Source organism: Heptranchias perlo, chromosome 29 (assembly GCF_035084215.1).
Source record: "Heptranchias perlo isolate sHepPer1 chromosome 29, sHepPer1.hap1, whole genome shotgun sequence".
In the NCBI taxonomy this organism is placed as follows: Eukaryota; Metazoa; Chordata; class Chondrichthyes; order Hexanchiformes; family Hexanchidae; genus Heptranchias; species Heptranchias perlo.
Window position 1 is genome coordinate 27,954,840 of NC_090353.1, and position 15,251 is coordinate 27,970,090.

The window sequence follows — 15,251 nt, forward strand, 5'->3', positions numbered from 1 at the left end:
GCCGTCTAAACTACAACCCTTTAACGAAGCAGTAGTGCTCCTAATAGTTAAACCTAGAAGAGAAGTTACCAGACTTAACCTTTTGATTTACTAATACAATTGTGGTAGAACTCAAGTAATCCCTGGTTAGTGAATTCAATGCAACTGGCATGGGACATGATAACCTGTAGCTGATTGATATTTTATTTTTCAGAAATATATGGTCTTACTGCAACATAACTTTCTAGCACTTTTTTTCTTGGTCCGTACTGAGTAGGGGAGTGGGACTAAGTGGATAGCTCTTTCAAAGAGCTGGCACAGGCATGATGGGCTGAATGGCCTCCTTCTGTGCTGTATGATTCTATGATCAGTGAAATTCGCAGAACCAGAAAACATTTCTTGACTTAACAATACTCTTGAAACAAAAGTGTAACTTTTATTTGAACAAAATTTTAATATTGCAACGGTACGTGAACTTTTAAACAGTTCAGAAGTAGAAATTAATGTTTGTCATGTTATCATATGAATGCTCAACCTTGTGTGTACCAAATTCCTCTTTGCCTATTTTAACAGAGGTGCTAACTCATTTATCCTTATATCTTTTTGGTGTTCTATCACATTGAATAGAGAATTTTAATGCCTTCTTGATCAGAAATCAGATTTTTAAAGGACAATTTGCTCTTAAAGCCCCTATGTTGCACTCAAGTACAATTTTGTAGCATCCTTCATGCAACCGTGCAAGATTTAAAAGCTTGCTTTGTGCCCTGGGTTACGGGCAATTGAAAAACTATCTTCAAAAGGACTGAAATAGTTACACAGAGAAAATAAGTTGTGATCAAAGATTCACCACAGACGTCTAAAGATTTTCAAACCCCATTATCTCCAGCGTTCATCAAAATATAGATACAATAAAAGACAAAAGCCTGACCAACCTAGAATGCTTTGTCAAAGTAGCTAAGATATTAAAATCCTTCTTGTGTTGGAGTGCATCGCTTGTTTTTAAATTTTTGTAATACTTAGCATTACCAATCAACTGCTGTGCGGTCTTTGATGTATAAATTGTCCCATATAAGTCAGGGCTATCTTACAAACTTTTATTCAAGGAGTGAAAACGATCAGCAGATAACATCAACACTTCAGCAGATGGGCAAGGTTTTTGAGATTTTTTTTGTAGGCTAGACTTCTGAAAAAAATACTGACTGATGTGGGATTTTGAACTTAATGCTGGGCACTTATGGTTTAAACAGCAGTGGTATAATGTACATAGTACAACACCTCACCGGTACCAATTTGTCACCCCTTGGACCCCTGTAATTAAAATACTTTCCTTTTATAAATTCTTGGGACCTTTGAAAGAGAAAGTCGACAAATCTTGTAATGGGAGAGGTCCCATAATTCTCACTGCCCCTAATCGTCACATGGATCAATTTCAACTGGCTATGTTTGAAAATTTGTTCTAAAGTGCACCTTCTGAAAATGAGGGATTCTCTAGGATTTGACAAGTTGAGCGCTCATGGACACCCTAGGATCTGGTGGGTTAACTGTTCCAGCTCTCTGCCTAATAGAGACCTTGCACGCTCTGTGAAAATAAATGAGAAAACCCATTTTCTTGTGCTATTGCTTTGCTGGTTACATTTTTAATTCATGTCAGAAGTACATTTGACACTTCTGTTTTTATTATACTAAAAGTAATGTTTGTAAACAATCCCCTAAAATGGGGTTCAATTATTTCCGTGCACTATTTTCAGGTTAATGCATTCATTTTAATTTCTGGTCTGCACCATTTTAATGCAGTCATTCACCTGTTTATTTAAATGGGTTACCATTGAAACAGCAGAGACAGCATCTTAACATGAACATATTGAGCAATGCACTGAAAACAGGACATTGAGGGAATTAAACCTTCAGATATCGACTGAAAATCTTCAGTAACTAAAAAATAGTCCTATTTTGTGAAAGTTTTCGATCTAATCTTGCAGTTAAAGGTAATCAATCAAACAGGAATGATTTTAATTATGTTTGTAATCCCATTGTGAAATTTATTTGATGTATTTTAAATTTAATTTACCTTAGTTTCTTATGAGTGTTTCTTTTTATTTTAAAAATGTCTGGCATTTTAATTTCATTTTTTCATGTCTTTACTTTTGCGATCAAGCAGTGTTAGTGATGGGAAAAGAGCATGTTTCCAATTTTGCATTCAATGGCAATCAAGTAGGAGTTGAATTTATATAGTGCCTTTCACATCCTTAGGATGTCCCTAAGTGCATCATAGCTGATGAATGTTTTTTTAGAAATGTAGTCACTGTTCATATACAGGTAAATGCAGCAGCCAATTTGCACACAGCAAGTCCCAGAAGCAGCAATGAGATGAGTGATCAGTTAATCTGATTTTGTGATGTTGGTTGAGGGATGAATGTTGGCCAGGACATCAGGAGAATTCCTTATTCTTTTTCAAAAATGTACCATGGGATCTATTACATCCACCTAAATAAGTAGATGGCACCTCAGTTTAATGTCCCATCCAAAAGATAGCAGCTCTGGCAATGCAGCACTTCCACAGTACTGCACTGATGTCATCTTAGATTATGCAGTCAGGTTCTGTAGTGGGGCTCGTACCCACAACCTTCTAACTCAGAGGTGAGAGTGCTATCACTGAGCCAAGCTGACACTTGAGAAACATTCCCATAGCATAGGTTAAATGCATAACTTGTGTTAACTCCCAAACTAAGAGGAGGACCAAATACTGCGTCTGTGTGACATTTATATTTTACACAACAGACAATTAGCTCTGCATTGTTTGGAAGGCACACTTGATATTTACAGATCATTGAGTATTTTGTTGATAATTGCTTGTTCTGGTCACTATGCATAGTAAAATTGTGTTTACAATTTCTCTAGAAATACCAATCACAGCCAACCTTTATAAACACTTTGTTGATTTGTTCCCCCTGTATATTCAATTTTTCTTGTGTTAAAGAGACAGGAGTTTATATTTCATCCACATTTTGACAGATATGTGGTTTGGTCATTTGTTTTTGTTGAGGTATCTTAATTTGAAAAGTGACAAGACTGGTTGATGAAGCTGTACCCCCCCCCTCACAACTTTCCACCACCCCTCCCACCCCCTGTAAACATGTTCTATTTACAAGTAGGACATAAGAAATCCACCTGCATTCAAAAAAAAAAAAAATTTTTGTAACCTTACGCTGTGTTCAAGATGCCTGCCTGTAGGGATCAATACCAGTAATGCACAGTGTGTACTGTTATCACTGACCTTTGCCTCTAGCTTCCTGCCTTGTCACAGACTCCAGGAACCAAGGGACAAAGAACATTCAGTGGTGCCTCCACACGAGCTGAGCATTACTGATATTGATTCCTGAGGTAAATTTTAAATATTACAAACAGATTGAGTTTGGAAAGACATTGTTATAGTTATGCATTGAATAATGTAATTATGGTCACAATACAGCTTTCAAATTGCAAGTCATTATGATTGTAGTATCTCTAGATATCTTCAAAATGGGCGCTACTATTTGTGCAACACAAGCTCCCCGGGATGGTTTGATTAATAAGTTCACTTCCTAATGTGGAACAGAGCCATACGGAACAGGAAGGTATCGAGTATACTCGTCAGTCTGTGTTGAGTTAACTGATCTCCACTTGGATCGCAGTTGCAGCATTACAATTAGAGTCAGTTGCCCTGAGCAAGATGGGGATGGTTGGGGGTGAGGTGGGGAGTGCAGGGGTGGAAGGGAAGGGGAGGGGGAAGTGGGGGTATCGGGAAATGATCAGCCAGGGTTCTTGCTCCTGTGGAGGAGGGAGAAGTTCTTCTTTCACTGAAAGGTGGGAGAATGCCAATTTTTCTGCAATTAATGACCCGTTAACAAAATTGCATACTCAGAAATCTCGCATTTTAAAGCTGCAGGTTACCGCAGTCTTTGTGGCAAGTTGCTGAATACTGAGAAAAACATTCTCCCATTATTTAAAAAAAATGTTTAGGATCGCTGTCCAGTGACTTCAGCAGGCAATTGCCCCTGTGTGTATGTCAGCAGGGGATCGGATCGGGCTAGGTAGTTGAACATCTTGCTGGCATTCAGGTCTACAAATTCGATGGCGCCGTGCCTGTTTTTCAGACGCAAAATGGTTGCCGAAGCGTCCAATATTGTGGGCGCTCATTGTGTTCAGGAAGTGTGCTGCCCACCACATTGGATCAGGCTGCTCTCTATGCATCCAGGGCAGACGCCAATTAGCAATTTAAATCATTGATTAAAATATTTAAATAAGGGTCCTACGCCTATTGTAGGACATTTTTGTGATATTGGACCGCCCCTGTGCCTGACCCAACTCATGGCGTTAACAGGCAGAAAGGACTCTTCAGCAGCACTATTTAAAGGGCTCATTCATTACATACAGGTTAGTTTCTGGTTTGTCATTTGAGACTACTGGTGATGTCTGGGCAGTCTTTGGCCTGTTTTCTAATTGAGACAACTTAATTCTGACTGCTCAGAAAACATAATTCTGATTGCTGAGAAGATGATTTTGCTGATGCTGCACTGTTTTTTGCTGTGTTATTAAACAGTCATGGGTGGTCTGGTAGGGCTGCCATTGGAGAGGGAGCAACAAGATAGGAGAGAGTAGGAGCAGCTCGCAGACGAGGGTGGAGGAGGGCACTGCGCGGGAGACCATACCCACAATGGGTCTTCAGGGAGCACGTCTCTAAATGAACTTCTTGGAGAAGCAGTATCTCAGGCACCTCCGATTCACAAAGGAGACTGTCACGGCGCTGTCGTCTGATGCGGCCACAACTCGAGTCTTGTACCAGGGCATGGCCAGCACTGTGTGTGGGTGTCAAGGTCTCCATGGCCCTTAACTATTATGCTACAGGCTCCTTTCAAGTTGCAGCAGCTGACATCTCCCAGTTTGCAGTTCACTGTTGTATGAGGGAGGTCACTGAGGCTCTCTGCACCAGAAGGAATATCTACACCTCACTCCCCATGGACAGAGCAAAGCAGGATGAGAGCACTAGGCTTTGCACACATTGCAGGCTTTTCCAGGGTCCAAGGTGCCATAGACCGCACACACATAGGAACAGGAGTAGGCCATTTAGCCCTTTGAGCCTATTCAGCCATTCAATGAGATCAGGGCTGATCTGTGACCTAACTCCATATACCCGCCTTAGCGCTATATCCCTTAATATCTTTGGTTAACAAAAATCTATCAATCTCCGATTTAACATTAACAATTGAGCTATCATCAACTGCCGTTTGTGGAAGAGAGTTCCAAACTTCTACTATCCTTGATGTGTAGAAGTGTTTCCGAACTTCACTCCTGAAAGTCCTGGCTCTAATTTTTAGGCTAGATCACCTAGTTTCTCTCTATCTACCCGATCAGTTTCCCTTATGTCGCCTTACATGTTCCCCATCATCTTCCTAGCACCTTTATCAATAGAAAGGGTTTCCACTCCATCAACGTACAGCTGGTTTATGACCACCGGCAGTACATCATCCAGATCTGTGCCCTGTTTCCTCATTCATCATACGCCAGTCCTCTGTGATGCCTTTATTCCAACCAGGCCACCAGGTCACAGGCTGGCTATTGGGGGACAAGGGCTAGAAAGCACTCATGGCCCACAAGGAAACTAAATAAAAATAAAATTCACACCTTTTTGGGCCTCTCCTGGCCCTTGCCCTTGCTTCTCTTGCCACTAGGTTGGCCTGGCGAGAAGCCACAATGGCTTCCCTGCACAGGCCCCAGGTAAAAATTGCAGTTGTGCCCCGATGACCTCATCGGAGCCTGATCTGCATGTTTAAAGAAAAATCCCGCTGCTTTCCAGCGGATGTCCCTCTTGCCTGCTCGGGTTAAGACCACAACCAGCGGGATCGTTGCGGGTAAGTCGCATGAACCATTTTAACTGTCCACCTGCCCAATATCCACCGGGCGGGTAGTGTTAAAATTGGCCCTTTAGTAACTGCTCCCCCAATGGTAAATTTGAGGGTTCAATGCATCCCCATTCTAATATTTGACACGGACCTGCAGCCCTCAACTTGCAGCTTGCAGTCCTGACTCCTGGTATGCATAGTGCATTGAATAACTTATCACTTGGTTGGTTTGCATCTTCACATGCAGCCCTATGGCTGAAAGACATAGGCAGCTGCAGCCGCCATGTGAATATGAAATGCAGGACTAGCTGGTGCATCACATGGGTGCAGAGGATTTGAGAGTTGGGCAGGGTTGCTCGCTATCTTTACGTGGCTGTACATGAACGTGGACTTAAGGGGAGCTAGAGAGCAGCTGCTGTGTTTCTTGGCTCAGAACTCCTCTTGCATTGGTGATTATCTGAATGCCAGAGTTATGCGGAGAGAAGCCTGCTAATTTAAATACGTATTCCAGGAACGCTCAGCGTGAGCTTGCACAAGGGTCGCATGTGATGAGGGAGTACGACTCAGACACAGCTGAGACTAAGAGAGGATCCAGGAGGAAACCAATGTGGGTGACTGCCCTTGCCTTAAGTTGAGAACAGACAAACATGTAATGTAGAGGGCAATAGCATTAGTTTGCCATTAACTCAGATCTGACATTAATAGGGAAATTTGGAGGAGCACTAATTCCCAATACGTTGGACCTGACAGTGCTGCATCTCACTCCTGCTTTCCCAATGTTGTATCTCTGACAACAACTTATCCAATCCCACAATTTTTCCAGCAGTATTGTTGAACATAGATGAATGGAGCGAATAAAAATATATTCACGACACAAAGCAGTTCTGCTCCACTATTTCCATAATTAGTCCGACTATAGTGCTAAATCAAAGAGAACAAGTCAAAGTTTTAAAAAAAATCCCTTACAACTTTTAACTTCAAAATGTTTTACTCTTGTCATTGTATTCTGTAAGTATAAATGAAACAGAATACGGCTAATCTTCTGATTTATGTCTTTACTTGTAGGATTATCTGTACACAAATGCTGTTTTCAGTAAAGGGTCAAGTGTCCTGTCTTAACCCCCAGCTTGGACTTCTGCTTTCGTTAAATAGAGTTAGTTGGCAAAGCTCAGACCCTGGTTTGTACTTTTGACCTGGGCTGGTAACCTGAGAAAACAGTTTGATTTTTCCTCCCCTCGCCTTTCACAGGCCCACACTTTTTTTTTTATTTCACTACAACTGTCTGCTATCATGTTAACATGCCTGAAAGAATTTCCATAGTGCATTGACAACATAATAAAACAGGAATTGGATTTCAACACTATAGAATGACTCCCTGCTGGAATTCAAATTCAAGTTCTGTGGTGGGGGGGTTTGTGCGGTTTAAGGGATCTTGCAGGTAAAATAGCGACCAAACGCAGCTGGAGAATGAGCTCGGCACAGTGTATTTTAAAAGGAATAAAACAAAAGTGGACCATGTTGTTTCTATTCAGAAACCTTTTTAGATGTTTGCTCATTGTTTGTTCGAAATATTTTCCAAAATGTATTGGCCCCGGTTTTTCCCAAAGTGGGGCAGGTGCAAAAGCAGGTGCAAAGTCAAACATAATGTCGTCCAACTTTGTGCCTGTGAGTTGAATCAATATATTTTCCGGGTGGTAAAATGGATATTCAAATTGGTTTGTGCTGAATGTTTGGAGCAGTCATACAGCCTCGGTGGCCATTTTATAATTGTGAATGAGAGGGACGAATACAAGCAGGGCCATTCTTCCTGGCTTCTTTATCCTAAAAAAATCTTTTGCAACACAAATTAATAAAATGAAGTTCCTCAATGGTGGGAGATACTGGTATGTATAACATAGATTTATAATACACACCCTGGCACATGCTCCTGTTGAAAACCACAGGCTGGTAAGAGGGCAGAATTCTATTGCCTGTGGGTAAGTTTACGATGGGAAAAGAAAGCATCCCTGAAAGCCACCTCCCCAATCTAATCAATCCACAGATTCAACAACTTCTTCTTACCCTAAACATTCAGAAAAAAGTGGGAATGTGCACTTGCATGTTATAAAAAATATTAGTTGTGAAATCAGCGGTGCGCAAAGACGGGAAAATTAAATCATGCTGAAGAAGTAGCAGTTTAATAAGAATGTACTGAGACAGTGCAGTGTTAAAGTGTTTAGCACCAAGAAAATGTATCACAGTTAATAGAAATAAATTAAGAGTGGGACACAAGAGCAACATGTTCAGATAATATCTCCGAAGTTAAGGGGAACTGGGGGTAGCAGAGGAGAAGAATGTAAGAGAGCATTAAATTAAACTATGCCATTCAGCCCATCAAGCCTGTCCCTTCCACAGTAGAATGTATCCTGTCCCAATCAGGGACTCTACTTAATCTCCTGAGACTAATCTCTATATAAAGTGCTGATCATGGTTGTATTAATATTGCACAAAGGTAAAAATAGAAACAGGCTGATAAGCAGGTGAAATGTAACTTGATCCTTCAGCATCGCTAGACTCCAGGGTAGGGAAGAGGGGAATAAAATCACCCTTGGCTTCTGCTTTTGACTAATGTGTAGTGACAATAACTGGAAAGTGCACGTGTGTAGCTATCAGATAACCATAGGATCTGCATATCTCTGATGCACCCAATAGCAAAATAGCCTGCTATCATTCACTGTCTGGGCTCACACGTGAAGGCTAGGCAGTTGGCTCCGGTATTGAAGAGTGCCTGAAACATGTGGAACTGTGCCAAATGAGTCAGAACATTCAGGAAAGAAGGGGAGAAAATAGGATTTTTTTTTAAAAAAACAAGACTCTAGGGCCTAGATTTTCCTCATTGTGGTGAGGTAATGATGGAACAGGAATTCTTCCCGCCTTTCTGACCTTGCCTCAAACCTGACCCATTTTCCTCGGTTGGGGTTCCACCAAGAGGGAGCCCGCTGCGGCGAGGCAGGAAATTCCCGGTGGTGCTGCAGCCTGACAGCACCAGAAAAGGTGGCTGGCAATTGAAAAGGGCAGGAGAGCCCCGAAGAGGAAATGGTAGAAATCAGTTTTAGGCCTTGGCTGGGACCAAGGTCCTAAAAAGGTAAGTTCATTGGGTTTAAATGGTGGGAGAGAAGACCCCTACTAGGTTCTCTATTAATAAACTTTGGGGCCATTAGCACTGTTACCCTAGGCCTTCCACCAAGTAGAAGGTCCTGGGGAGCGATAGTAAAGAAGGTGGGTAAGAGTAAAATAGGCTGGGTCACTTTACATGTCGCATTTTATGCCTCATTTTCCCATTTTTCTGCTGCGATGTTGCCCAATTTCAGGCAGGATCACAGGGGAAAGTCCAGCCCCTAATCTCCTTGCTATATACAGAATTCCAGATTGCTTTAAGGTCCAGTCCAAAATGCTAAAAGAATAAGCAGAATATATATGACTAGGTGGTGGGGCATTACCAAAATCCAATCATGCGCAAAAGAAACCTACACAGCTCACTTATGTTGAGGGTGCTCATGGGTCATTTGCGCTTGTGAGAAAACAATGGTGTAAGGTAATTTAATAAGTACATATATCAACCATTAATAAATATGTATATCAACCATGGTATTTTTATCTGTGAGAAGAGTCTAGCCAATAACAATAAGGCGATTGTGTAGAAACAATTGTAATTCTGATTATTTATATTACAGCTTTTGTAATTAGGTTAACATCTTGGCCTTGTCAGTTATTGATCAAAACTGATAAGGAGAAAGAAATAAGCAGAATAAGAAAAGAAATGAGGTTTATACATTTTGGTAGACTACACAAAAGGTTGAAAAATTCCATTGCCCTGGCCCCAATGCCAGTGACCCCACAATGACTGGAATGAAGTAGAAAATGGTGTTACTGATAATAGCCACATCAAACAAGTGTGTGCATTCAGCTACTGTGGCTAGCCTTTGCAGTGACCCAGAGTAAATGATTTTTTCTAACAGCCCTGGACTCAAGCCATAAATGTCATGCTTCAAATATATCACCAATGATGGGAGAAAGTGAGACACCACTAGTACCCTGAGGGAACGGATCCAATTAACGCAAGGTGCTAATTGAAAACATAGCATGAGCCATGAAAAAAAACAAGAAAAACTTTCTAGAACCTGCATATAAACTGGTAAAAATTCCAGGATCCTTTTGTAAGCGTGTTACCGTGCCATCATTCAAACCTGTCTTCAGGAATTATTGTCCGTTTCTGTCACCTACAAGTCAAAGTTCAATAATTTTAGCAGAAGTGCAGAAAGATGGGCACTATAAGAAGACAGGTAATTCCTCTTTACTTTACTATAACACAGTGACCCCTAAACAGAAGGAATTCATTTTTAAATCTTTAGAAAGGTAATTAACATACTAATGGATCAGAGATGAAACAAATGGGTTTTTTCAAAGATAAACAAAGAATTTTATTAACTGAATACCTGGTGAGTGAATATTTCTGTTAGGTGGATAGAAACTGATTTTGTCTTTTGACTTGTTCCTATAGTATTCCTTCCTATTAAATTCTTACTTTATTTAAATTTGTGATATTTCCAGGACTTGATGAGGAACAAAAGTTTGTACAACATTTGTGCAAGATGGCTGTCAATAAATTCCAATATTTGTCAATGGGAATTGAGAATTTATCATTGGTTCTCCCATTATTTTGCTAACCTAAATATTCCAGTCCCTATTTTTGAAATGGTTCCTCAATACCTATTGAACATATAAACACTTGCAAACAATGTTTACACGATTGGATTCCTACCCCAGCTTTTCATCTACCACACACTGACCATAAAGTTTTGACTTTAAGCAGACTGTAATTCCCCATTTATGGAAGCGCTGGGGAACTTTGACAAGGAGATCGAAGCATAGAACACATAAAATGCATTTCCTGCCTGTTTTAAGGATCTGAGGCAAACTTCTGAAAAAGCTTCTCAGTAGTTGCCATCAAATCCTTCAGTGCTTACTTTTTCTCAAAATTTCTTAACTATTCAATTCTGAAATAATTTTATGATAATCGTTGAAGGGTATCTTTGTAAACTTTTTTATTCACTATTAACAAAACCATCTGACAGCAATTGAATGATTCTATTTGGAGCAAAATTTTAATGAATTTTTTTTGAAAAAACTCATAACACAAAATGATTGTTATTAATGTCGGGAATCATGAGTTGCGTCAAAAAGTTGGTCGCAGATGCATTTAATGCGTAGATCGGATTGGAGTTTGTTCAGTTACAAATGCTGGAGTTCGTTCTATGCTCTTCCAATTCACTCTGCATTGCAAACAAGTTATATGTTGTGTAGGCCTTGGAATAATTGCTCCTGACTTTATTCCCTAACCCACTACACTTTGCAGGGGAAGCACAGGTTTGATAACACAAGAGTTAGTGACTGCAATCCAGTAAAGATCAGCTCAGTATAAACACTTCTAAACTGATGCCAATGTGCTTACACAAACTCTGACTCCAGTATAGTACTGAGGGAATGCTGCACTGTTGGAGGTGGCAGCTTTCAGATAACACGTTAAAGCAAGGCCCCGTCTGCCCTCTCAGGTGGATGGAAAAGATCCCATGGCACTATTTCGAAGAAGAGCAGGGTAGTTCTCCCGGTATCCTGGCCAACATTTATCCCTCAACCAACATCACCAAAACAGATTATGTGGTCATTATCTCATTGCTGTTTGTGGGATTTTGCTGTGCTCAAATTGGCTGCCATGTATCCTACATTACAACAGTGACTACACTTCAAAAAGTTTTGGCTGTAAAGCACTTTGGGGTGTTCTGAGGTCATGAAAGGTGCTATATAAATGCAAGTTCTTTCAATCTTTTTCTTTACAGCCTAGAATTGGATCATGCTTAATACGATCATGCATCTGGTTATAGGATACTCCAGTAATAATGGAAGCTTCTCATCTAATATTATCTTTGGCTTCAAAACTATGGAGTAACTGTGTAGATTCAATATTGTTAAATATCAATGATAAATACAGTCCTCTGAAAGAAGCAGACATGCCTGTAAATCTCTAACCAGTAACATATCTACTGATGGAGACCATAAAAAGCATCATTCTGTACATTCCTAGGGACCACTAGTTTAGTAGCAAACTAGCTCAAGAAAACAATACTTCTGAAAATGTAAAAACAAGAACAAATATTGAATGACTTCAGAAAGAAGATGATTGAACCAATCTGTTTCTCTTTTGCTTTTAATTCTTAATATTTTTCTTCTGTTTTGTTCCTTTGAACATTAAACAAACAGGCGATGGCTTTATCTTGCCTGGGAATTTTGTTTTGATTTCTTCCATTTTAAACTGCGTTGAAGAGCAATCTGGGATAAAAATGCACTACAGATGTGTTTGGCTTTACAACAATGTTTGATCATTCCTGGTTTAAACTCTAGTTATGTCATCTGATGGAATGCATCAAAAAGCAAAACTGCAACTTAAAAGCTGTTTAAATTCCCTTCCCTGTAATGATGATTCATTTCCACGCATTGACTTAGAGGTGAAAGGGTAACCAGGTCATAAAGTCTATAGGGATGAGAGGCAAATCATATTTTAGACCAAAGTCGCCTAAATTGGGCCTGTTCTAATCTTTTTAACACTATGTTTGGTAGAGATGCAAATGTGTCATATCATGTTTTAATGTGTCACTGTCATGGTTTCTGGGCAACTGTGTATTGACCTACAGAAATAATGGCAACCAAGTGAGTGGCCTAGTTAGTTGGGAAGGCAACAAAATCTTTGTTAGTCTAGTCTGCGTGTGTGGGTGAAGGAGAAGTTACTGATCCTTGGTGGTCTTTTGGAAGATATGTGCATCTGATTCCAGAGGTTATCATTAAAGTATTGTTTGGGCTTCATCAAGACCTGAATTTTGGGTTTCCAAAAGAAGAGATAGACTCTTGTGTTGTTCTAGAAAGGTTAAAAACTCACGTTACGGCTTTCACAACTGTCAGATACATGTCTGAGGAAGTGCCTCATTTTCTATTACTCACAATTAGCATTTTTTAACTTCAAACATAACTGACTTGTTTTAGATACACGCTGTGCTGTGGACGACTAGTTAAATTTAATGAGACCGTGGATATTTTAATGTGGTTAATTCGTTCTATCACCAATTTGCTAAAGCACAAAAAAAGTCAGTTTTATTCAATACCAATGAATAATATTAATAATGTATATTGTGTCGGATCGAGGGAGAACAGCCCTGACTTATGTACCAGAGGTCTGTTACAGCTAAAAGTGTCCTGTGTCTAATGCAAGATGTTAAGTTCTTCAAGCTTTGACTGGAGAACACTGGTGGCTGTTAAGAGAAGGAACTTAGATGGGTAGATGCTGTGTTGTCTGAGTATAGCAAACATCAGCTGTGGGTGGTAAATTTGTGCACCAATGGAAATAACTCTTCGGAGGAGAATTTCAATTCACGGCCACCCGTTTTGCACCTGAAAAATGGGCGGCCTGCGGTTGAAAATCAGGGGGGTGGGATGGGGGAGCCCCCGCATCTCGGCCATCCCTTTGACCCCAAGGCCCAACTGATGTGATGTTAAGGCAGGCCCTGTAAATGGGCAAGCAACTCGTCTGCCTAAAACTGGAGTAAGGCTGCTGTTACACCATTTGTAGGACCCTGAGTAACATTCATGTACAAATGGGCATAGCTTGTGCTGTGCATGCTCTGCCTGGTTGTACCAGACCTTGAGCAGCCTGACCAGAAATTTTTAATTTTGTGGGCCCAGGATAAGCCAGGAGTGTTCCATCTGGGCCCACAAAAAACTCCGACCTGCCGCCAGCGCTTATGTGGATCACCCGGGATCACCTCTTCCTGCACCCTTCCTGCACCCCCCCCCCCCACCCCCCTACCATCAGACACAACTTGACAGCTAGCTGGCTTTCCACCCTCCCTCGACTGGTGAGCTCCAGCGGGGCTCCCGTTTAGCACCTACTGCTTGCCAGCGGCACTTAAATGAGGTCCAAGGCTAAATTTGGCTCGTGGCTCGGGCCTCAGGCCTCAGGCCGGCACAGGATCCATCGCTATGCCAACTTTGTGCCCGTTTGGGGGGCAAATCAAATTTCGAAGCTAACATCTTTGATGAGCAGCTATGTTTTAGACCCATTTTATCCAGTGTAAGTTAAATCTTCATGGGCCGTCCATTATAAAATTTGAACTCAACAGAAATTTAAATTCCAGCCAATCCGCAATACAAGTTTTATGCCTAGGCGGCAAGTTAAATATCGACCCCCGCAGCCACAGTAGTATATTTAACCCAGCCAAAAAAAAACTAGCAGACAGTCTCCCCGGATAAAGCTGTAAAATGATTGTTTACTTTCTGCATGAAAAAGAAAGTGCTACTTTCTACTCAAATCTAATCCCACTCTTTTACATTAAGGGGATCAAGTCTTTCTACCTCATTCGTAAAATGCTGTCTGAGAAAAAGATTCCATTGCTTTTTTCAGCTACTTGGCACCAATAATTGACAATTATCTAATTACCATTCTCCAACAACTTCTAACTAAGTAAGCTTAGCAGTGCAAAACCAATCTGACAACAGGTCATCGACCTGAAATGTTAACTGTTTCTTTCTTCACAGATACTGCCTGACTTGCTGAGTATTTCCAGCATTTCCTGTTTTTATTTAAGCTTAGTAATGCAATCAGTTCTTGTTTTCCTTCACATTATCCAGTCTTTTTATAAAATAACAAGTATTTGTTTTATTGATGCAAAGGGCAGAATTGTAATCGGTGATGTTCTCATACAAACACTTAGCATTAAACTAGTGCCAAAAAGAACTTGGTACACTTGTGTTAAACATTCATACAAGAACAGTGGCAGTCGTAAATCCTACCCAGGAATTATGTTGGCGGGCATAACATTAGCAGATGAAATTTAATGCCTGACCAGTGTAAAGTACCACACATCAGAAGTAAAAATGGATAACCCACGTACTCCATGAATGGTGTTGAACCAGCGAAGGATGAAGTCGAAAGAAATCTAGGAGGGAGGCGATTTTAAGCTAGAATGGGGGACAGTAGTTCAAAAATCACAGTGCTGTAGTTTTCACTCCATTCGCTTTCCTAATCCCTTTACCTTGCTACAGCTCTCCTCTCTTCAAAGGCCTCCTCAAAACCAACCTCTTCGCCTTTAGTCCTCCATCAATTCATCTCTCTACTCCTACTTGGTGTCACCCCTCCCACCTTTGTGAAGTACTTGGAATATTTTGCTTTGTTAACGGCATTATAAAAGTGTTGAGTCTTATATGTGTAATAGATTGAAGCTAACTAAAAATTTCTTATGTCCAGAACTACTTGTAAAAAATTAAACTATTCCAATACTATTTACAAGCTGTGACCTGCCAAACATT

At 40.6% G+C, this 15,251-nt stretch overlaps 1 protein-coding gene and 1 long non-coding RNA gene across 2 annotated transcripts in view; one reads left to right on the forward strand and one right to left on the reverse strand.

The window, feature by feature from the left end:
• The window catches only part of fgf22 (fibroblast growth factor 22), a 165,704-nt gene that overhangs the window by 135,243 nt on the left and 15,210 nt on the right, over nucleotides 1–15,251 (reverse strand). The window lies entirely within an intron of this gene.
• Nucleotides 3,283–15,251, forward strand: part of LOC137299545 (uncharacterized) — a 52,031-nt gene continuing 40,062 nt past the window's right edge. Inside the window, exon 1 of the long non-coding RNA XR_010957919.1 lies at nucleotides 3,283–3,360. This is a non-coding gene — a long non-coding RNA (uncharacterized lncRNA). The remainder of the gene's footprint in view (nucleotides 3,361–15,251) is intronic.